The sequence below is a fragment of the Lygodium microphyllum genome, chromosome 24 (genome assembly GCF_053477565.2).
Source record: "Lygodium microphyllum isolate KBCC chromosome 24, Lygodium_microphyllum_v1.1.10, whole genome shotgun sequence".
Lineage (NCBI taxonomy): Eukaryota > Viridiplantae > Streptophyta > Polypodiopsida > Schizaeales > Lygodiaceae > Lygodium > Lygodium microphyllum.
In genome coordinates, this window is record NC_141158.1 from 96,194,476 (window position 1) to 96,217,817 (window position 23,342).

Below are 23,342 nucleotides of genomic sequence, written 5' to 3' on the forward strand. Positions count from 1 at the left end.
CAGTGGAGTAGCCTTCAAGGGAAGAAGGGTTGGCTGCCATGAGCCCTCACGAAGAAGAACACCCAAGCACAAGCTCCCAAGAACCCAAAAACATGCCACCCCTAGTAACTGAGGGCAAGGGCAAGGGTCTAATTAACCCCATCCCACCTGTCCTAGTGCCCACCACCCTAGTCTCTGCACCCACCCAAGCCTCTTCTACCACGATGGATGCTAGTAACCTTGTGGCCTAGGTGTAGTTTTTGGTCAATAAAGAGACAACTTAAGGTGCAAGTGGAGGAATCCCAATGACTAGAGTAAAAAGACTAGCAGTAGATGTAGAGTCTAGGCAAGACCCCAAAAGGCATAAGATAGAAGCATTTATGACCACTACCCCCACCGCACTACCGCTACCTACAAATTATGATAACTATGTTCAGGAACTCCTGTCACAACTAGAGAGGGCAAAATAAGAAAAGAAAATAGCTAATGTGAAGCTCAAGTCTCAAAAGAAGAAAATGGCAGCCTCTTAGTTGGAAAGAACTTGCTAAGTGGCCCCATATCAAATAGAAATATATGAGCTCAAGGCCAAGGGAGGAGAAGAAGAAAGGTGGCAAGCAAAGCTCGCTGCAGAAACACAAAACCTCATGAGCCTACAATGCCATTATGACGAGCTAGTAGTGTTGTATAAAGACCTGCAAAAGCAGAATGAAAAGATCCACGACACTACTAAGTAGCTAGTAGTAGCATCAAAAGAAGAGAGAAGTTGAAGGCACCAAAGCACATAGAAGATTTGGAAAAGAGGGTAGCCTCAGAGCTAGAAGAGCAAAAACACTTGGAAAGAGAAATTGAGGAACAGGAGAGGAGGCTAAGGGCATTAGCCCGAAGGCATAATGAGAGCTTGGAGAAAATGAGGAAAAGAGCATATGAATGGGTGGATAGGAGTGCAGGAAGGGTGAGAGACTTGGCACGCTAGCTTGCCCTTGCAAAAGGCGACAACGTGTTAGTAGAAAGCAGGGTAGAGGCCGCACAAATAAGTCTAGAAGCCCAACAATGCGCCTTTCTCAACACTCTCTTAGATGCCACACAATCTGAAGAGGAGGAGGCTGCTGAATCATTAAGGAGAAAGCTGGATATTGCCCGCATGGCTCTAAGACATGGGTTGCACATCCAATCGCAAGCTGCAGAGCCCAAGGAGCAAAGCCACAAGAGCACAAGGGAGAAGAGATGCAAAGGTTGACTGAAGACAAAGGCCATGTTTTGAAAGGGGGAAGCAAGAGGAGGCTCCTTATTAGAATGTTATTAAGGCAAGACGCTACTCTACAAGAATACCACCTCCTGCCACTCTTTTTTTAATCTCAATGCTGGCATAGATAGTTGTGTAATGGCTAGGCTAATGACGTGCACTGCCCTCTTACCATCCTTTTTGCATTGCCCTCTTAGAGGACATGAACAATAGCCGATCCACTCAATGTAACCACCCATTCCTATCCACCACTCCTCTTAACGATCAAATGGTTCTAAAAGGATACATCCAAGGCAGACAATGTCTTAGCAAATCCATTAAGCTCCCAACTCCTCCCTCGCATAACCATGACGAGGAAGATTAGTTCTTCGCTATAATCCAAAATTTTTTTAATATTTTTTAAGCAAAAAATAAAAATGAAAAAAAAAAGAAATGAAAAAATGAAAAGAAAAGAATAAGAGATCACTAGTAGTAGGAAATCACAGGGGAAGTGACCGAATGATCTCGTTACATGTAGGCCACAATCGTTCACTGCACCTAGGGTCCTCAAGTTAGGTGTGTCTTGTGGCTTTGGTAAGCCGGCTCCGTCCCTGATCCCCTAGCCCATTTTAATCCTCCACATCATGCTTAGGGCACATCAAGGGCAAGACATACCTAGGGAGGTCACCCTCACCTATGGTTAGACCTATCTCCCTAAGCCACACTCACTGCACCACCCTTATGCATGAATCGATTCCTCAAGTGTGGGACAACACCCAGGCTTGCTTGTGGCTGGCTCCTAGTTCCACTAGCATGAGCACAATGCACCACACAGTAAGCTAGACATGCCCTAGGTAGTGCATCTTCTTTTCTTTTTAGGTAAATACAAATGCTACAAACCATCAACTTCAGAGCCCTCATCATCCACTCAATTCACTTTCAGCCTCCACCACCTCAATCAATTGATCAGCTTCTCCCCATGACCAATCCCCACAAGACCCCATCATCATTGACTCTTCACATAACTGCTTGTCAAATCACTGGATCTTCATCATCTCAAACCCATAAGTGCCATGGGACTAGTACTTGTCTAGGAGGGGGCAATGTTACAAGATATGTCACACGGATATAGACCATGAGGCCAAAAAGAAGTAGAGGAAGACTAAGAAAGCCCAAGTCAAAAAGTGAATGCAGAAGCTTATTCTGCTTATGCAGGAAAAGTGGAGGAGAAGGCAAGCTCAGAAAAAACATGGGAGAACACCAAATATTCTAGCAAGGCTCTCTCAAGGATCAAGGAGGTCCTCTCAAGGATGAAGAATGCTCTCTCAAGGATAAAGGAGAGCCTCTGAGGGCTCTCACAAGGAAAGTGTGGGGTGTAATGTAATTCATTTTATAAGAGTGATAGGCTCTCTCCTTTGCAAGTTGTAAAGTCTAAATAGACATAGGTGAAGGGATAAGGCAACTAGGAGGGAATAGGAAATAGAGCCTTGGCAAGTTGTAAAGTCTAAATGGACATAGGTGAAGGGATAAGGCAACTAGGAGGGAATAGGAAACAGAGCCTTGGCAAGATGCCCCATCATGTAAAAAAGGGGATGGGTGCCCAAGGGATTTAGGGCTTGTATATAAACCTGAAAAGTGAATGAGGAGCTCAAACCTTTGGTGTGTGGCAAAAGTGGTCTCTTTTTCTTCTCTTCTTCTCTCCTTCTTGCTTGCTTGTGTGTGCTTAAGAGAGGGAGTGTGAGGGAGTGAGTGTGTGAGGGTGAGGGATCTTGGAGAAGAAGCTCTCCATCATCTCTTCTCTTCTTCTTCTTCTTCTTCTTCTTCTTCTTCTCTTCTCTTCTCTTCTCTTCTCTTGTCTCACACCCCGCTATGGAGGATGGAGCTCGAAGGAGGAGGCTTGAGGTTGCTTGAGCTTGCATCTCAAATCATGGAGCTACCAGCTTGCTTGAGGGAGGAGGCTACTCATTCGGGCATCAAGGTAAGCTCACTACACCCCTGTAGGATCGAAGGTGTGTCGACTAGGTGAGATATAGCCATTCGTGCTCACTTGAAATGCTTGAAGCAATTAGCGGGGGTTCATGGGTCTTGGTAGTTGAGCGTGAGCTCCCACTACACATAATCTATGGAGTGTTAGAAATCAAGCTCCACCCGTCAGTTTGTCTTGGTGTGTAACTGACATTTGTGACAGCTAATGTGTATAGCTGTCTCCATGTGACTACATTAAATAAGTTAGGTTAGTAGTTAGTCAGTGACTTGACTAGAGTTAGCTAGTTTTAGTCAGTCTAGTTTACTTTACATTGTATTGTGTGGTTTAGTATTATTATGCATAATGAAGAAAAGACATTGAGAGCCTAAAGGCTCATGGATATGGAGTTTTCCCGGTCTCTCTCTCTCATCTTTGAACATGGTATCAGAGCACTCACAAGACTGGGCTTTGTGGAGTAGAGCATTGCAGAAGATGACTTCAAGACTGACCTGAAGGGCTGGAAAAAGAAGAGGACTGACTGTCATTTTCACTATTTTGGTCACATAGAGGTATGCATTGTTGAAGGAGACTAGCCATTGATCAAGAGGTTGTTGGTGACCCTGTTGGAGCATTTGAAAGGCCCTATTGAGCCTATGCAAGCCTTGTATAGGCTTAGATCAGCCATTGTGTATAGCAGCAACCCCTACTGATTCTGCTTGAACTGCGCCTGTAGGGCAGAATGGACTGCAACCTGTGGAAACTCAAATGGGGCACTTGAACAAGACCCATAAGGCATGAATGCTTACTCTTGAAGGTACTTGAAGAGTACAAGAAGCAAATGCTTGTGTGGGAGCTCTGTTATGAGCTAGATTAACAGATAAGGATTTGTAATCAGTTTTAAATTGCTGTGAAAATGAATGGATAGCATGCATTCAGTCATTATTGACATACAGGAGCTTTGTGCTACACTCAGAAGGCATCTTTAAAGCACAAGAATGTGTCAAAGCATGTATACATTGGATCTAATGTCTTGGAGCTGAGATTTCTTGCTCAGAACACTCAAATTTGAAAGCCATTGATAGGTTGGAAGCTGTCATACACAATGAATAGCAAGCATTGTATCTTGTTGAAGCAATACATGTCACTTTGGAGCTTCTATCACCTATATGAACTGACATATGCATGCTGAATGTATGGATGATTGTGGAAAGCATTGGATGCTACTGAATACTCAAATTTGGACCTGAAATAATTGCCTTGACAGTGCTTGGGCTGGTTATGAACAGTCATGTATTCCTTGACAGTGATTAATGAAGACATGTTGTCTATGCCTACCCAAATGCTCATGTATTGAACCTATCACTTCAAAGTGAATGTATGACATGATTTGAAGACTTTTTGGAGCTGCTTAAAGCTTGTTATGCTGATTTTTGGTTGACTACACCAGTTTTGTGCTTCTATGCCTATGTATGGCTTGACACATGTACTAGCAGCTATTTGGGAAGTTGTGGGACATGCATGACATGTATGCATGTTGTTTTTGGACTTGAAATTGCTACTGGTTATACACAATCTACAGTTTTCAGACTGCATCCTTGGTCCCTGGCAGTGAGGTTGCATGAGTTTAAACTGAAGCAAATACATAGCATATGTATTGACTGTTTTACCTACGGGCTGGACCATTTGTTTTGGGACTTTTTTGGGTTATTAGTGGGCTGAAATACCCTGGTTTTTTACTACAATTAGTTGTAGAAAACTGTCATAAATTGTTGTGGATTGAACTTGATTAGTCATACTTATTGGTTTGTAGGTAGTTAAACATCTGACAGACAGTCTATTACATCATGACTAATGCACATGGGACTGATAATATCACTGAGATAGTTGGAGAGAAGCTAGACAACAAGAATTTTTCATTATGGAAATTCGGAATGAAGAACTTTCTAGTTGGCAGGGGTTATTGGAATCTATGTACAGGAGATGAGGCTGCTCCTGAGTTGCTTGCAACGAATCCAACTAATGAACAGAAAAGAGCTCATAGGCTATGGAATGAGAGAGCATGCAAGGTGCTGCATTGGTTTTCTCTATGTATATCTGATGCTATGGTAATTCAAATCACTGGATGCGAGACTCCGAAGGATGCTTGGGACATACTGATGAAAAATTATGGAACCATGACATATGCACGAAAGATCTAGTTGAAACAGCAGTTCAACAACATGTCTAGGAATGGCAGGAGCATCCAGGTGTATACCACCGAGATTAAGACCATAGTTGATCAACTTGCTACCATTGGTTCAAGTGTATTAGAAGATGATATGATTGCTGTTGCCCTGAATGGATTAGGGAAAGAGTACAAAGCTTTTGACACATACATTTCTGTTAGAGAAGAGCCCCCTACCTGGGAAGAGCTAGCTGCTTTGTTGCTGCATGAGGAGGTCAAACTTGGTTTGAATACAGGTTCCAGTGTATCTCAAAGTAGAGACACTGTGTTATACTCTAGCCAGCGTGGCAGAGGATTTAGAGGTTGTGGTTCATTTCGAGGTCATGGTGACACTCGTAATGCTTATGGACAGCAGCAACAGTAGGGTAATTGGCATGGTGCAAATACACAAGGCTAGTGTGGATTTGGCGGGTTTAGAGGCAGGGGGAGATCACCCCGAGGTAGAGGTGGTGGATCTGGTTCATGATAGTCATCTGATCAGTCCAACAGGGACAAGGATTGCCATTGTTGTGGCAGGTATGGGCACATTGCAAAGGATTGCTACAAGAAGCAGGGAGATATGAAGGCAAAGGGCAGACATCATAGGCACTATGCATCTTCCAATGGTGCTCATGATGAGCAAGTTGATAGACTATTTGCCATGCAACATGTATCCAAAAATGCATCGAGACATAATAGAGATGATAGATGGTACATTGACTCTGGAGTGTCAAACCACATGACACCGCATGGAGAGTGGTTTGATGAGATGGTTGAAGGTACACATGGTCATCTATGTATTGGGATGACACCCAACATGACATAAAGCATAAAGGGATTGTTACTCTCATGATGCCTGATGGCAAGAAGAAAGGCATGCATGATGTATTACATGTACCGACCATAACAAAGAATCTTTTGTTTGTAGGTCAAATGGCAGAATAGAATCTGCAAGTAAGATTTAACAAAGATGGATGTTTCATTGAGGAGTATGGAAATGGCTGCAAGTTAATTGCCAAGGGCAGAAGGGATGGAAGGATGTTTACTTTGGATGCGACCATTCCGGGACTTAAGGCAGCCATGTTTGCTCATGATGAGAGTGCCATTCGGGATGTAGAGATTTGGCACAAGTGGATTGGACATGTCAATGTACAAAAGCTGAAATCTATGCAGTAGAAGGAAGTAGTACTTGGATTACCTAAATTCAAGTATAATGACTTTGGTCATGTATGCCCTGCATGTTAGTTTGGGAAGTAGGCACGGTTTCCATTCATGAGACATGTAAAAAACAACACTAGGCCTTTACAGTTGGTGCACTCTGATGTCTCGGGTCCTTCACATAATGCTTCGTTTGGAAGTGCACGGTATTATGTCTCATTTATTGATGATTTCAGTAGGTACACTTGGCTTTATGTTTTGAAGCATAAAGATGATGTGCTTGATGCATTCAAAGATTTCAAGAAGCATGCAGAAAATGAGTTGTGCTGCTACATATCCTATTTGAGATCAGATGGAGGAGGTGAATATGTCTCTAATTACTTTGACAGGTATCTTGCTAAATATGGGATTAGAAGACAGCTTACTTGCATCTATACAGCGCAGCAAAACGGTGTTGTAGAGAGGAAAAACAGGGTCCTGATGGAATCAGCTAGAGCTATGCTGAATGAGAAATGTCTGCCAAATGGTTATTGGGCTGAAGTAGTGATGACTGCTGTCTATGTGCTGAATTAAACCCCTACAGCAGGGATTCATGATGTCACTCCATATGAGAGGCTGTATGTTCATAAACCTGATATTTCGCACTTGAAGGTATTTGGCAGCATTTCATATGTGCATATACCAGATGAAAAGAGGAAGAAATTGGATCCTAAGGCAGTGAAGAGTATGTTTGTGGGATATGCACAAGAACGGAAAGCTTATAAGTGTTATGTAGCTTCTACGCATGAGACACTCGTAACAGAGATGTGGTATTTGATGAGTTAGCATCTTGGTATGGGAATCTTGTTGCAGTGCCTACTAATGGCTCACCCAGTATGAGTCGTGCTGAAAATACTCCTGTAGAGAGTACTTCCATGAGTGGTCAAACAAGTGATGTATCATCTACAGTGAGTCCTTGGGCAGGACGATTGCGTAGTCACACTACTGCATCCATTGACATGGATATGTCAGTGAGGGGGAGAACAGATAAGGGAAAAGAAAAGGTTTTTGAAGATGTAACAGGTCCACTCACTGCAGGTTATGAGTCATCTAGCAGTGACAGCTTAGACAATGAATTGGGGATTCCATCTGTTATGACCCCAGGTGCTAGGCAGAGTCGTTATGTGCCACCTCATGAGAGGCAAGCTCATAGTGAGCCACAGCTCAGGAGATCAGAGAGGGTCAAACGACCTGTTGATAGATACACTTACACTGGATATTCAGCCCGACATTATGCTTATATGATGAAAGTAACAGGTTTTAGAGAACCAAGTAAGTTTGATGAGGCAGTTGCAGATGAGGATCGGCGTGTTGCTATGGATGAGGAATATTCAGCTTTGGTTGAAAATGGCACATGGGATTTGGTATAGTTGCATGAGGGCAAAACACCTATTGGCTGCAAGTGGTTGTATAAGGTAAAATGTAAATCAGATGGATCATTGGAAAGATACAAGGCCAGGCTGGTTGCAAAAGGATATGCGCAGTAGTATGGTCTTGATTATGAGGAGACTTTCAGCCTTGTAGCAAAGATGGCTACAGTTGGAACTGTGATTTCTTTGGCAGCAGCTAGAGGCTGGAAACTATGGCAGATGGACGTAAAGAATGCCTTTCTGAATGGGGAGTTATAGGAAGAAGTTTACATGGAACAGCCTAAAGGCTATGTGCATCCAAAATTTCCAGCACATGTATGCTGGCTGAAAAAGGCATTATATGGGATGAAACAGGCACCCAGAGCATGGAATGCTTGCATCAGCAGTTGTTTGCAGCAACACGTTTTCCGATTGGGTGATGCTGATCATAGTTTGTTTGTGAAGAAGATAGATCGTGGCTATGTATTCCTAGTTGTCTATGTTGATGACTTGATCATTACAAGAGATGATGAAAGTGGGATTGCTGAAGTAAAGACATGTTTACAGTCTGAGTTTAAGGTCAAGGACCTAGGAGAGTTGAAATATTTTTTGGGGATTGTGGTTGTCTCTACACCTCAAGGCATATGGCTGATACAAAAGCAATATGCTCAGGACATGTTACAGAAATATGGTATGGCTGATTGCAAGCCTATGGATATGCCTTTAGAGCAGAATGTCAAGCTGCAAATTGATGTTGGGATAGAGATTGAGAATGTTACCATGTACAGACAGATGGTAGGCAGCTTGATCTATCGCACGATCACTAGACCTGACTTGAGTTATGCTGTGGGGCTGATCAGTCAGTTCATGCAGAAGCCTCGCAAACCACACTTGGATGCAGTTAGGAGAATTTTGAGATATGTAAAGAGTACCACAGATCATGGGCTGTTTTATGCATATGGGAAAACCCTTGACTTGATGGGGTATACTGATGCTGACTGGGCTGGTTGCACTTATGACAGGAGGTCAACTAGTGGCTATGCATTTGGATTGGGTAGTAGCATGATCAGTTGGCAGAGTAAGAAACAGCCTACAGTTGCACTGTCCAGTATGGAAGCAGAGTATCGTGGTGCGGCCTTAGTGGCCTGTGAAGCTATGTGGTTACAGAAGTTGATGAATGACTTGTGAATACACTTGGACAGCAAAGTAAGGCTGTACTGTGATAATTTAAGCAGTGTCATGTTAGCAAGTAATCTTGTTTATCATGCAAGATCAAAACACATTGAGGTTCACTACCATTTCATCAGGGAAATGGTTTTAGCAGATCAGATTGACTTGGAGCATGTGAAGACTGAAGACCAGGTAGTAGACATCTTTACCAAATCACTTGGTAAAGATAAGTTCATTCACTTTAGACAGCTACTTGCAGTGATGCAGATGGTTTGAGTTTTTGGTTTGAGCTTGAGGGGGAGTGTTAGAAATCAAGCTCCACCCGTCAGTTTGTCTTGGTGTGTAACCGACATCTGTGACAGCTACTGTGTATAGCTGTCTCCATGTGACTACATTAAATAAGTCGGGTTAGTCATTAGTCAGTGACTTGACTAGAGTTAGCCAGTTTTAGTCAGTCTAGTTTACTTTACATTGTATTGTGTGGTTTAGTGTTATTTTGCATAATGAAGAAAAGACATTGAGAGCCTGAAGGCTCATGGATATGGAGTTTTCCCTGTCTCTCTCTCTCATCTTTGAACATGGAGAACATAAAGCACTTAGGCTAATGTCTAGTTCCAGTAGAGCATCTCAAAGTAAGCTAATTCTACACAATAGATGGCCTTGGCCATTGAAGCATCAACTACTACAGGAGGCTATCTAGCTGGCTATATGGGAGTAGGAGGCTCCTTCTGAAAGATCACCCTGCGTACTTCAACCACCTACTTAGGCTACTTATGTATCTTTTCCTTATGGAAATAATATCATGGCTCTGGATAACCTTGCGAGCATGGGGATCCTATAGGTGATAGCACATCTCACATGCATCCCCATAACCAAGAAAGATATATTTCACAGACCTAGGATCTAGGATATTGCACTTGTTCTTGGGAATATGGTAGAATGCCTCACAACCAACAGATGTGCAAATGAGCATACAAGATAGAGGTTCTCTAGTCCATACCTCCTCTATAACTTGGCAATTAATAGCAATGCAAGGGGACCAATTAATCAAGCATATGGCAGTAATAGCTGCTTCAGCCCAAAATTATTGTGGTAATCCTATCTCACTTAGCATACTATGGACTCTCTCCTAAATTGTCTTGTTTATGAGTTCAACAATGCCATTTGGGGAGGGGTATAGCGATCGATCAAACTGAGTCTTAATACCTCTCTCATTTCAAAATTGCTCAAGATCTTTCGAGACATACTCATGCCCATTATCGAATCTTAGGCATTTCAGCCTATACCCAAACTGGTTCTCAACAAGAGTAAGCCAACACTGAAAGACGAGACATCTGATTTTTCCTTAATAGGATAAGCCCAAATATTATGTGAGTAATCATCAATGAATGTGATAAAGTACTTTGTACCACCTAACGACTACTAACAAAGCATGGAACCATATACATCCAAATGAACAAGAGCCAAAAGCTCATCCATACACTTTACATCAGACTCTTTATGCATACTATATGCCTGCCTACCATATAAACAATGATCACAAGACTCAAAACACTTATAGTCTAAGGGCAGAGATACTGCAAATTGGTAAACATTTTTATTCCTTTCACAAAGACATATGCCCAAGGCAACGATGCCAAAGAGATACATATGGAACTACACCCATAGACAAAACATGGTCAACTAACTCAGATACAAGCAAATGATAGAGGGTACTAGACTTAATACCACATGCAATAACAAGATTTCCACATATAATCTTCCATTAGGAATCACCAAAAGAGACAACATAACCTACATCATCCAAGGTGCCCCAGCTAGCACAGATAAGGCTCTTTGCGAGAGCCAATACATGACGTACATCATGAAGAGTGAACATGATATCTGAACCAAAACACAGCTGGGCATCACCAATACCAACTATCTCCAATGCCATATCTTACCCAAATAGACATATCCAATCATATTGTGGAAGTGAAACCACTCTCTATGAGCAGTCACATGAAAGGAAGCCCCTAAATCTATCAACCAACACTAAATACATCCTGACAAAGCATCAATCAGTTGTGAAGCATCTAGAAAAGAAGTTTCCAAGATAAGATTATTAGATATATGAGGCTGCACCGTATTAATATATTAAATCTTGACATTTGATTTACTAAACATAATGTTGTGATAATCATTTTTGTTTTACACTTTATCCTTTCTCTTTTTCTTGCACTTGTCTTCACACATTTGGCCAAATATTACCTGTTTTTCTATAATAATGACAAGTAAGATCGAACTTATGGCCATGAGACATTCTGTAAGACTATCCACATATTTTAGATTGAGACTTGTCTACCACAACCATTTCCATCTTGTTGGCTTTTTTATAGTCAATGCATGTGATGTATGGGCAGCATCCACATTCTTTCTGTTCACCTCTTCTATCAAGAGGGTACTCTTGATATCCTATAATTTTACCCCATCCTTAGGATGTAGAGCCATACAAACGCTATCCCACAACTTAGGTAGAGTAACAATAAGAAATAAAGGATGCAAAGTATCCTTGAACTCAATCTCCTATGAAGTTAAATGGCTAATTGCGGAGTGAAACTCATTTAAGTATGCAAATATAGAAGTCCCTTCCTTCATTTGAAGGTCCATCAACAGTTTGAGCCAATACATTTGAGATGTAGGAGTATGCTTGTCATAAAGATTCTTAATCTATGTCCAAAGCTCCTATGCAATCTAATTTCCAATTATAAAATTGTAGTGAACCTATTAGAGAGTGATAAAATGATTCTGGACTTGCATAGCTCATCTAGCTCATCCCAATCCTCAACTACAATGTTTTTGGGTTTGGCACCCCCATTTTGAGTGGTCTACTTGCTATTTTTATACTAAAACTTGCCATATGTGGATCATCAAATAACTATAGTTGGTCCCATATGCAAAAACCCATATGCACTGTGGTGGACCAACTGAACTCAAGCAAGGTTATGACCTTCAAATCCACTGAGTTACTAAAACTCTAGCAAGATTTCAGTATCCAACAAGAAAGCCTTGGAAAGCTTTTGAAGATTTGAAGCTTTAACTGAAGGACAAGTATCAAGCATAATGAAATTTTATGCTACCACTACTTGTATTTTTCAACACACTGCAAATCAACTTGGTTACTGATCAACCTCAAAAAAGTGAAGCCATTTTGAAGCTGATAAGGTTGATGAAAATTTGAATATCTTGAGAACTCAAAGCTCAAGCAAACAACATTAAGTTTTACTAGTATCTCTTGATACTACATAGTGTATTTTTCACACTACTTTCACTCGTGTTTTTTGACACAAATTCTATGTCAAGTATGAAATATCTTGAATGGTTATTGCTCATGAAAAGAAACATTATTCTTGTTGCCCATTTGCACTACATGGAAGACGTGTTTGACCCACTTGTAGGAAGACATGGAGCTGCCTACATCAAAGAACAATCAATGACATTATTTAAAGACTCTGAACATATTCCTGCTACCTCAAAGTTGATGATATCTTTTCTTGAGGGGTACATGAAGACTAATGCAAGCAAAGTCAACCATGAAGAAGAGGACCAAAAGATGAAAGCTGCAAGTAAAGTGGAGAAGAAGAACAACAAGATCAACCATGAGGACCCTAAAGCTACAAGCAAAGTGAAGGACAAGTACAAGATCAAAAAGAGCAAAATGGACTACATGAAGAGGGACAATAAGATTCATAATGACATATCTAAAAATGCTAAAAATCACAAGGGCCTATCAATCCTTGACCCAAATTTTTACTAGACTTTTTTATTGTATTATCTAGCCCTAATGCTTCTGACATAATCTTGTAGACTCCTCATGTAACCTTGTACTACATCCTCCATACACTTTGCGAGGCCCCTGTTATAGGCTGTGGTTGGATTTTCACCATGTCTTTGGTACCCACACTTAGCCTTTTTTGTGACAGTCTTTGGTGTTTATCATGTTTGTGGTGTGCCCACACTTTGCAAGTAGTTGCTCACTAAAGCCTCTACACACTTTGTACTTCTCTGGTTGTGATTGAGGAGAGGTGTTAAGATATCGACAATCACACTCAACTTAGCCTCTTTGTATGAATCAGTGTGGGCTCAAGATGTGGAATCCCATATGCACCGTGGTGGAAATTGTAGCCTAGTCTATTCCTATAAAGCATTGTATTTACTCTCTTTATGAATACAATGTCATGGTACTTTTGTACTTCTAGCAAGTGCCTAAGTCATTTTCAACACATAAGACTGTGTTTATGAGTCCAAGCTTCCATCTTGGAACCTGATTCACTTGTGTGACATTTGGTCTTGATGTCGGTTATCTCATGAGCTCACTCTTCCTCTTTCAACATCCATAGCCATGCTCTAGATCTGACATTTTTACAAATATCATGAGAACCACTAGCCATAATGAGACCAAGAAAGTACACAAAAGAGCAAGATGGATTGCTATAATACCCTTGAAATCAATCCCAAAACCACTACTAAATCAAGCATGAGATAGGAGATATTGCCAAAGAAATGAGCTATCTACAAACTGCAAGTAAAAGACTGCTAAGTCCATTTAATTGCCCTCAAATAGAATGCATAAAATTGAAAGGATAGGTTATTGTAATAGATTGTAGCAATATTCCAACAACTAATTGTAAGCAACCAAGAAGGAAGAAGTCAGAAACAACCAATAGTGAAGACTGTCACAACTGCAATGTGTCAATAACCATACATGTAATAGACATAGATGTCATGCACAAGGTAGGTCTCAACAATAAATGAAGAGAACTACCAAATGCATAACCCACTAAGAAAAAGCTCAATACATAATCTAGAAGCATATAAATACCACTGACAACACCTTGATAGACATAAGTATTAGGTCCAAGCCAAGAGATCAAATCAGCCCATGATAGGACACCTGCATCCAATAAATATCAAGAGAGCATGTACATGTCACAATGAGTCATACTATCTCATTGTAATAATCTCAAACTCAACTCCATAAACCAAATGCACTAGTAGTACATCCAAGTGTCAATGTGGCTCAATAGACAAAGCTGAGTAGCTCTCGTTGAAGCAAAAATTGAATGCCAAATGAGCAAGCAAAGCTCAAAATATCATGTGAATGACATCCGAGTATCTAAGATACATGAAGCATAAGCCAATAGCATAAAACCCAATAGATTCTTCAAGACCGTAACTACATAAGCCATTAAAGTAACCAAGGCATGTAACCACATCCAATAGCAATGTAACGGAGCTCAAATATCAACTTGAAAGCATGCCATAGCTGTAAAATATTACACGGCGCAGCGAACAGAATCTGAGAAAGAGATAGAGAGTACACAACAGATAAGAGGAGAATCAGTAAATTCTTTAACTCCAAACAATTGATACAAAGATGGCTCTGTCCACCCGTGCGCTTCCACTGTGTGAAGCTTAGATGGCGATCTAGACAGAAGATAGGTGAAGAGCTTAAGGCTAGCTGGAACAACAACTCTGACTGGGTGAAAGATGAGTGTGAGATGGCTGCGAAGGTGTTTAGCTTTTATAGCCTGCGAAGGTCGTTAGGTCGGCCTGCTGACCGACCTACTATATGAGCCTCCACTAGTCGGCCCCTTTTAACTCCCTTACACCGCAACTCGATGCAATGTGCCTCGAGTTGCTACCAGCTTAACCACTCCGTCTAACCCAAGGATTAGACCCACAACAGTCACCTTTTTGCCATCCGGTCACATAGACCTCATCTGATATACAAGTCAGGACTCAACCAATGTCCGGGCTCACATTCGGCTTCTCCTCATAATGGGGGCCTTACAACTTTGAGCACCATGGATCATTGGTAGCACCTAATGAGGGTGGGGCATTTATCATATCTAACACCCCCCCTCAATGTCTACCCATAGGTGAACTATCTCCTCGGCCCAATGCCGAGTCTCTAAAGATGAACTTGAAGCAGATCCTTCGTAAGTGCTTTGGTGAAGATATCTGCTCCATTCTCCTCTGTTGGACAGTAGACCAATTCCACTATCCCATCCTCCATCAAATCACACACATAGTGATACTGGATCTCTATATGTTTGGTGCGTGCATGAAACACTAGATTTTTGGCAATGGCGATGCAACTCTGATTGTCACATCTCAGCATAGTTGGTTCTTCATCCTGCACTCCCATATGCCATAGAATCCTTCTCAACCATACGGCCTCACATGCAGCAAAACAAGCTGCCTTATACTCTGCTTCGGTAGAAGACAATGCCACTGTTGGTTGCTTCTTACTAATCCAAGAGAAAATTCCTAAACCCAAAGAGAAACAATAACCAGAAACTGACTTCCTGGAATCAATGTCTCCTGCCCAATCTGAGTCACAGTTCCCCACAAGAGAAGTTTCGAAACTGTATGTGATACCATAGTCAAGAGTTTTCTTCAAGTATCTGAGCACCCGCATCCCAGTCTTCCAATGACTCTCATGAGGTTTATTTGAGAACCTGCTCAAAACACCAACAGCAAAACTGATATCTGGTCTGGTGTTACACAAGTAGATCAGACTGCAGACCAACCTCCTATACCTCCCAATGTCTGCTAGTGCTGATGTATCCTCGACGGATAACTTTGCATTCACCTCCATAGGTGTAGCTATCTCCTTGCACTCGGTCATGCCAAATGGCTTCAAGATCTCCCATGCATACTTCTTCTAAGAGATGAAGATCTTTCCTGGCTCTTGCCAGACTTCAATCCCCAAACAATAGTGCAGCAAGCCCAAGTCTGTCATTTCAAACTCAGAACTCAAAGCCTTTCGAGTTTGGTTGATCATATCTTCATAGTCACCTGTAATAAGAAGGTCGTCCACATATAGGACAATCACTACAGACTTTTTACCATCCCTGTAAACATACAAGTTAGCATCTGAGGCACATCTTTTGAAGTTTAGGTTTAAAAAGAACCTATCTATCCGCTGGTACCATGCTCTGGGGGCTTGTTTCAGCCCATACAATGCCTTCTTCAGTTTACACACTTTGTTCTCAGAATGGGGGGCCTCAAACCCTAGTGGCTGAGCCACATACACCTCCTCCTTGAGGTCACCATTTAAGAACGCTGACTTAACATCCATTTGGTACACTGGCCACTTCTTGTGTGCAGCCCTTGCAAGTACCATGCGAATCGTGGTCATTCTGGCAGTTGGGGCAAATGACTCTTGAAAATCAAACCCTTCAACTTGTGAAAATCCTTGGGCAACCAGTCTAGCTTTGTACTTTTCTAAGGTACCATCAGCCTTGTACTTTACCTTCCAGATCCACTTGGTGCCAATAACCTTCCGCTTTGCTGGTCGATCCACTAGCTCCCAAGTGTCATTCTTCATTATGCTGTCATACTCCGCCTGCATAGCAGCCTTCCATGATGGATCTGCAAGTGCTTCTTCTAAGTCAGTTGGCTCCTTTACTTCTCTCATAATCTCAACCATCAAGGCCATATTGACTATGTGAGCAGAAGCCCTCCTTTGCTCCTCTATTCTTTGATACCTCCTTGGTCCGTCTGCCTTCTCCTCAACAGATGTAGGCATAGGATTATTGTGGTCATAGAGCTGCTTCACCCAACGCGGCAATGGCTTTTCTGGTGGGGTGATGTCAGGTTGGTGAACTTTTTCCTCATCATCTGAAGATGATGCTTCCTCCTCCTTAAGGATAGGGATAGCTCTCGGGACAGGTTCATAGTGGACTACTTCTTCGCTTGATGATAAAGTGGAAGAACTTGCCTTCTCCTCCTCCACTGTATGCGGCTCCTCCTTGAACACCACATCACGGCTCGCGATGATCTTCTTTGCCTCTTGGTCATATAATTTGTAAGCCTTCTGCTCATCACTATAACCCAAGAAGATACATTTTCTGCTTTTTGGTTGTAACTTGTTTCTCTTCTCATCTGGAATATGTGCATAACATTCACATCCAAAAATTCTGAAATGTGAGCCAGATGGTTTCTTACCAGTGTAAGCCTCATGAGGTGTTTTTCCCTTGAGAACCTTTGTATAGCTCCGATTTAGAATGTAGATTGCATTATTAATAGCTTCAGCCCAAAAATGGTTAGGCAATCCCTTGCCCTTTAGCATGCATCTTGCCATCTCCACAATGGTGCGATTCCTGCGTTCCACAACACCATTCTGCTGAGGTGTGTGAGGCGTCGTCAATTGACGCTTGATCCCTTTGCTCTTGCAAAATCCTTCAAACTCCTTTGAGTTGAACTCACCACCACCATCTGTTCTAAATTTCTTCACACTTTTCCCTGTTTCATTCTCAACAAGTATTAGCCAATCTTTAAACTTACCAAAAGCTTGAGCCTTATCACGAAGGAAGTGCACCCACATCTTCCTACTGTAGTCGTCGACAATCAACATAAAATAAGAAGATCCCCCCAAGGCCTGTGTAGGCATCTTACCACATAAGTCAGCATGCACCAACTCTAGAGGAGCATGTGCTCTATTCTTGCTTTCTTGTGGAAATGCCTTTCTTTGTTGCTTGCCCATCATACAAGCTTCACATGGTTCCTTCAATTCAGTTATTGTAGGTAGGTGAGCAACCATACCTTGCTTTTGCATCTCTTTCAATACTGCAAATCCGATGTGTCCAAACCTTTCATGCCAAAGCTTACTTGTGCCCACTCCAGCGGTGGCTGTAAGAGCACTTAGCTCATACAGGTTGTTCCTTCTTTCTCCTTTGCCAACAATTGTGCCAGCACTATCAATAATTTCTGCACCTGTCTTCTTGAACCTCACTTCATGACCAAGATCAGTTATGGCAGCAACTGATAAGAGATTTCTCCTGATTTCGGGAACATACAACACATTTGAAAGCTTTTTGACTTCACCATTTGCAGCAACAAAAGAAATAGTACCTGTGCCCACAGCCGGGTATTTAGCATCATTTCCAATCGTCACAGTGATGGATTCTTGTAGAGGCTGCATAGAACTGTATAGACCTTTCTTGTTGGTCATGTGACGGGAGGCCTCACTATCCAACACCCAAGAGTCAGTGGTAGATTCTTCTTGCACCGAGGAACACACTTCCTCAATGGTCGCCATGAATAATTCCAACTCTGCTTCAGTCGTATTGGCTGTCTCTTTCCCTTTACTTTTAAGGGTACCATTCTTTTCATCTGCCTTCTTGACACGACAATCTGCAATTGCATGTCCTTTCTTCTTACAGTAGAAGCACTCTCCTTGAAACTTCTTCTTGCCGCCCTTCTTCTTTTTGTCACCATCATTTTTGGTGGAGGAAACACCTTTGCCTTTTGCATTGGCAGAGAATGCAGCATCTCCATTGTTGCTTCCTTCTCGGGCTTTCAGCCTCAACTCCTCCTCCATTAATAATGCACAAAACTCCTCAAAAGTCAAAGCTTGAGGTCTCACCTGAGTATTAAGGGCAGTTACTAGTCCATCAAACTTTTGTGGACAAATCCGAAGACACCTCCGAGCTAGTTCTTCGCTAGTCTTTTGTATCCCAGCGCTAGCCATCTGGTCGCGCAGATTCTTAATCTGAGTGATGAAAGCTTCAACCGTCTCTCCTTCAGCAAACTTCTCCGCTGCTAGTTGATTCTCCAAGTTTTGAATCCTTGTTTGGTTTCGTGTTTCATACTGACTCCTTAGTACATTCCAAGCCTCTGACGCTTTGGTTGTATGCTGAATCAGAGTCAAAACACTGTCAGAACAGCTTGTAACTAAGGCACACAATGCATCTGCATTCCTTCGTTTCCAAGCTCGTAGAAGATCTGCATTCGGAGGAATCATCACACTAGGATTTGATGGGTCGGGGGTAGGCTGTGGTTCTGCGTCAGTCCCCAGCACAGTCTCCAGAAGCTCATAAGAATCAAGGATAGTTGTAATTTTGAACTTCCACAAGGTGTAGTTTGCACCATCTAACTTGCCTTCGCTGAAGGTTGGTGGACGAATCCTCAGTGTTTGAATAGCCGGTACAGCAGCACCACCTCCTGCACCGCTTCCTGATGCGCCAGAACTGCTTCCCGGAGTCGACATCGTTTCTCTTTGCTGTTGAAGCCTTTGCCTCTTGCACACTCTCCGATCTCTAGAGCCCCCTGGGCTCTGATACCATGAAAAAATATTACATGACGCAGCGAACAAAATCTGAGAAAGAGATAGAGAGTACACAACAGATAAGAGGAGAATCAGTAAATTCTTTAACTCCAAACAACTGATACAAAGATGGCTCTGTCCACCCGTGCGCTTCCACTGTGTGAAGCTTAGATGGCGATCTAGACAGAAGATAGGTGAAGAGCTTAAGGCTAACTGGAACAACAACTCTGACTGGGTGAAAGATGAGTGTGAGATGGCTGCGAAGGTGTTTAGCTTTTATAGCCTGCGAAGGTCGTTAGGTCGGCCTGCTGACCGACCTACTATATGAGCCTCCACTAGTCGGCCAGGGAATATTCCAGGGAATATTTCCTTTACCATCGGGCTTTTTGCCATCCGGTCACATAGACCTCATCTGATATACAAGTCTGGACTCAACCAATGTCCGGGCTCACATTCGGCTTCTCCTCATAATGGGGGCCTTACAACTTTGAGCACCATGGATCATTGGTAGCACCTAATGAGGGTGAGGCATTGATCATATCTAACAATAGCATATCGAGAAGTATACATAACAATCCAAGTAGTGGTACATCCATTTATGTTAAGGTGAGAGCCAAGAGGTGAGAGAAATAAGAGTAAATGAGAGAGAAAAGAGTGAAAAGGAGAGAGAAATACTAGAAAGTTAGGAAAGAAGAGAGAAAATGCATAAAAGTTGTAAACAAGGAGGTGAGGTGAGAGACAATAATTGTATTATTGTTAAAAGATGTGAAAACTTACATGTCTCATCCCTTTTACACCTATGTTAGCATGACAAGGTATTATTAATAATTCTACAATGAAATATATCTTCTTCCCAACTTCTTACAATCCATCCCCACCCAAAGATTTTTGCCCACGAAAATAAGCTTACAATGGCTAGATAGGATGGATGAAATAGAGTACTACTCTGATTTTAGCTATACAAAGTATGGAAAATGAATAAAAGATTGAAGATATTTTGCATGAAATGAAGACATGAAGGTGAGCCTCAATTGTATACATGATCCCCATGTCTTCAAAAGAGATTGGATCCTTTAAATCTTCAAGAAATAAGCTCAAGATTAAATAGACAGCTTACTATAAGAGCAAACCTTGCTGAATAAAATCTACCACAACTTTTGATAGAAGTGTCCAAATGCAATGTGACACATGTAATAAGGTACCTAGTAAAGAGTACTTTGACCCTAATATAGATAGTATATTTCTGAAAATTTGGTAGAATAAAAACTATTCTAAAATAGATAGTTGTTTGCTTCATAACTAGCTCCACTGTAGTTATATCTCAGCCACACCAATGCATCTTGTAAGTAAGAAAACTCATCTAATATAGTTTTAAGGCTCAAAGAAGCTCTTTTGAGTGGCAAACCTCTCTACTTAATCAAATAATCAATGATAGAATGAGTGTGAATCTTATTCTCATGCTGACCTATGATCTCCTTAGGGACGTATTGAATAAGACCTTCTTCATCTATAGGTGGCAGCTCATCAATTGTGTCCACATAAGTATCATAGAAGGGCTTGAGCAAACTATCATGAAATACATTATGAATCTTAATAGAAGAGGATAGTTCCAATATATATGCCAAGTCTCCAATGTGCTTTGGGATCTTATAGGTTCCATAAAATGTGTAAGCAAGCTTGTCATCAGATCCATCCTTCAAAGTAGATTAATGAGACATGGGTACTTTTAACAATACTAATTCTCCTTCTTAGAACTCTAAAGGCCCCCTCTTCTTATATGCGTGCATCTTCATTTGATATTGGGCCTTTCCAAGATTCATCTTACACTGTTGAAGAAGGGTCTGCATTCTTTCCAATTCTTCTTTCCCATTAGGGTTGATTTTCTCATTGAAAATGATTGTGGATAAGGGCATCTTATAACCTTACATAGCCTCAAAGGTGAGACTCCAATAATAGTATAAGTGGAGTTATTATATGCAAACACAGCCAAATGCAGCCAAGAGTCCCACGCATACTACATATCATGATAGAAATGGTGAAGGTAAGTCTCCAACCACTTACCCTTTCTGTTTGGCTATTAGTCTATGGATGATAGAATGTAAAAGGAGTAATTTAGTTCCCATGGAGTTGAATACTTCCTGCCAAATTTACTCATAAACTTTGAATCCCTAGCATGTACAATCACTTGTCGTAATCCATATAATCTAAAGATTTGCTCCATAAATTGATTAACCACCTATGAAGCATTGAACTGTGTCTTGGTAGGAATGAAATGGACTACCTCAGTGAGTCTATCCACCACTACCACATAAATACTATTCCATCCCCTCTTAGTAGTAGGTAAGCCAGTAATAAAGTCCATGGTAATGTGTGTCCACTTGCCCTCAAGAATAGGTAGTGGCTACAATAAACTACATGGCTTATGGGTGATCTCCTTATTCACCTAACTAGCCATACACTTCATAACAAAATCCTTAACATCTCTCCATAGTCCTTTCCAACAAAAGCTTTTGTTGATTTTATCATAGGTCTTTAAAACTTTAAAATGTCCAACTAGAGGCAAAGAATGCAACTCCTCTATAATTTTCTACTTGAAAGATGAAGGGAATGACACTCTTATCATTAAGTTAGATTAGGCCATTTTTAAGTTAATAATATGAGTTTTTCTCCATAAGACCTTGCTATTATTTTTGAAAAACACGGTTAAGCTCATCATCCAAAAGGCATCTTGTAATTCTTCAATCCAATTACTAAGTAACTCAATCATAGAGCTGAAACTTTACATGCCTATATTTTGGCAAGACAATCACCTACCACATTGTCTTTGCCTCTCATATGAGTGATATCGAAATCATAATTTTACAAAGTAGCTACCCACCTACACTACTTAGGAGTGAGATTTAACCAAGTGAGGAAATACTTTAGGACCTTGTGAATGATCACTTTGAACTCTAAACCAGCTATCATGCAAGTAATGATGCCGCCTCTTTGTCGCATGTAAAATAACTAACATCTCTTGGTCATAGACATTCATAACCATTTCCTTATCTGTAAACTTGCAACTTTCAAGGGCAATAACTCCATGCTCCTATAACAAAAAACCCCCTTTGCCACAACCACTCGCATCACACTGTATGGCAAACTCCTTTGAGAAATTTGGGTATATTAGAATAGAAGCAGAAGTAAAGAGTTCCTTTAATTGGTTGAAGCTACTATCTACAACAAGTGCATCACAAAAGAAACCTTCCTTCTTCAACTTGTCAATCAAAGAAGCTATTATAGCCACATAATACTTAAAGAATTTGTGATGGAATGACAATAGACCAAGAAACCCTCTAAGTATAGTAGTGGTGGTAGGTGTTCACCAATCTCTAACACATTACACCTTCTTAGGGTTAGCCTGTATCTCTTTTTCACTGACAATATAGCCCAAATACTCCACCTCAATTTGCATGAAAGATCACTTCTCCTTAGCAAAGAGTCTGTGATGCCTCAATATATTAAAAACCTTCATATGTGATAAATGATCCTTAGTGTCTTATTGTAAATCAATACATCATTAAAGAAGACAAGAAAAAATTGGAAGAGAAAAGGCTGCAAAATCTTATTCATCGGACTCTGAAAGGTAGCTAGAGTATTATTAAGCCAAAATGACATCACTTAGAAATGATATAACCTACGATTAGTCCTAGAAGTGGTTTTAACTTCATCACCCTTAGGCATCCAAATCTGATAATATCCTTTAGCTCAAGTTAATTTTGGTAAAGAACCTAGCCCCCTTGATCTCACAAGTAAATCATCTACTCTAGGGATTGAATGCATGTTCTTCACTATGGTCTTGTTGAGATCCTTGAATCAATACACATTCCAAAGGATCCATCTTTCATCTTCACTAACAAGACCGTAGAAGTGTATGGTGAATAACTAGGCTCAATGAAACCCATCTCTAGAAGCTCCTTAATTTGCTTGGCTACTTCTTCACACTCACATTTAGACCATCTGTAAGGTGGCTTATTGTGACTGGCTTTGAATTTGACTACAAGTCTATAGGTGATCCACTGCTCTCTTAGGAGCTAATAAAGTAGGCACTTCAAAAAAATCCCTATACTCCTCAAGAAAATATTTCAAAGCTAGATGATCTACTGAACTCTTGGACTAAT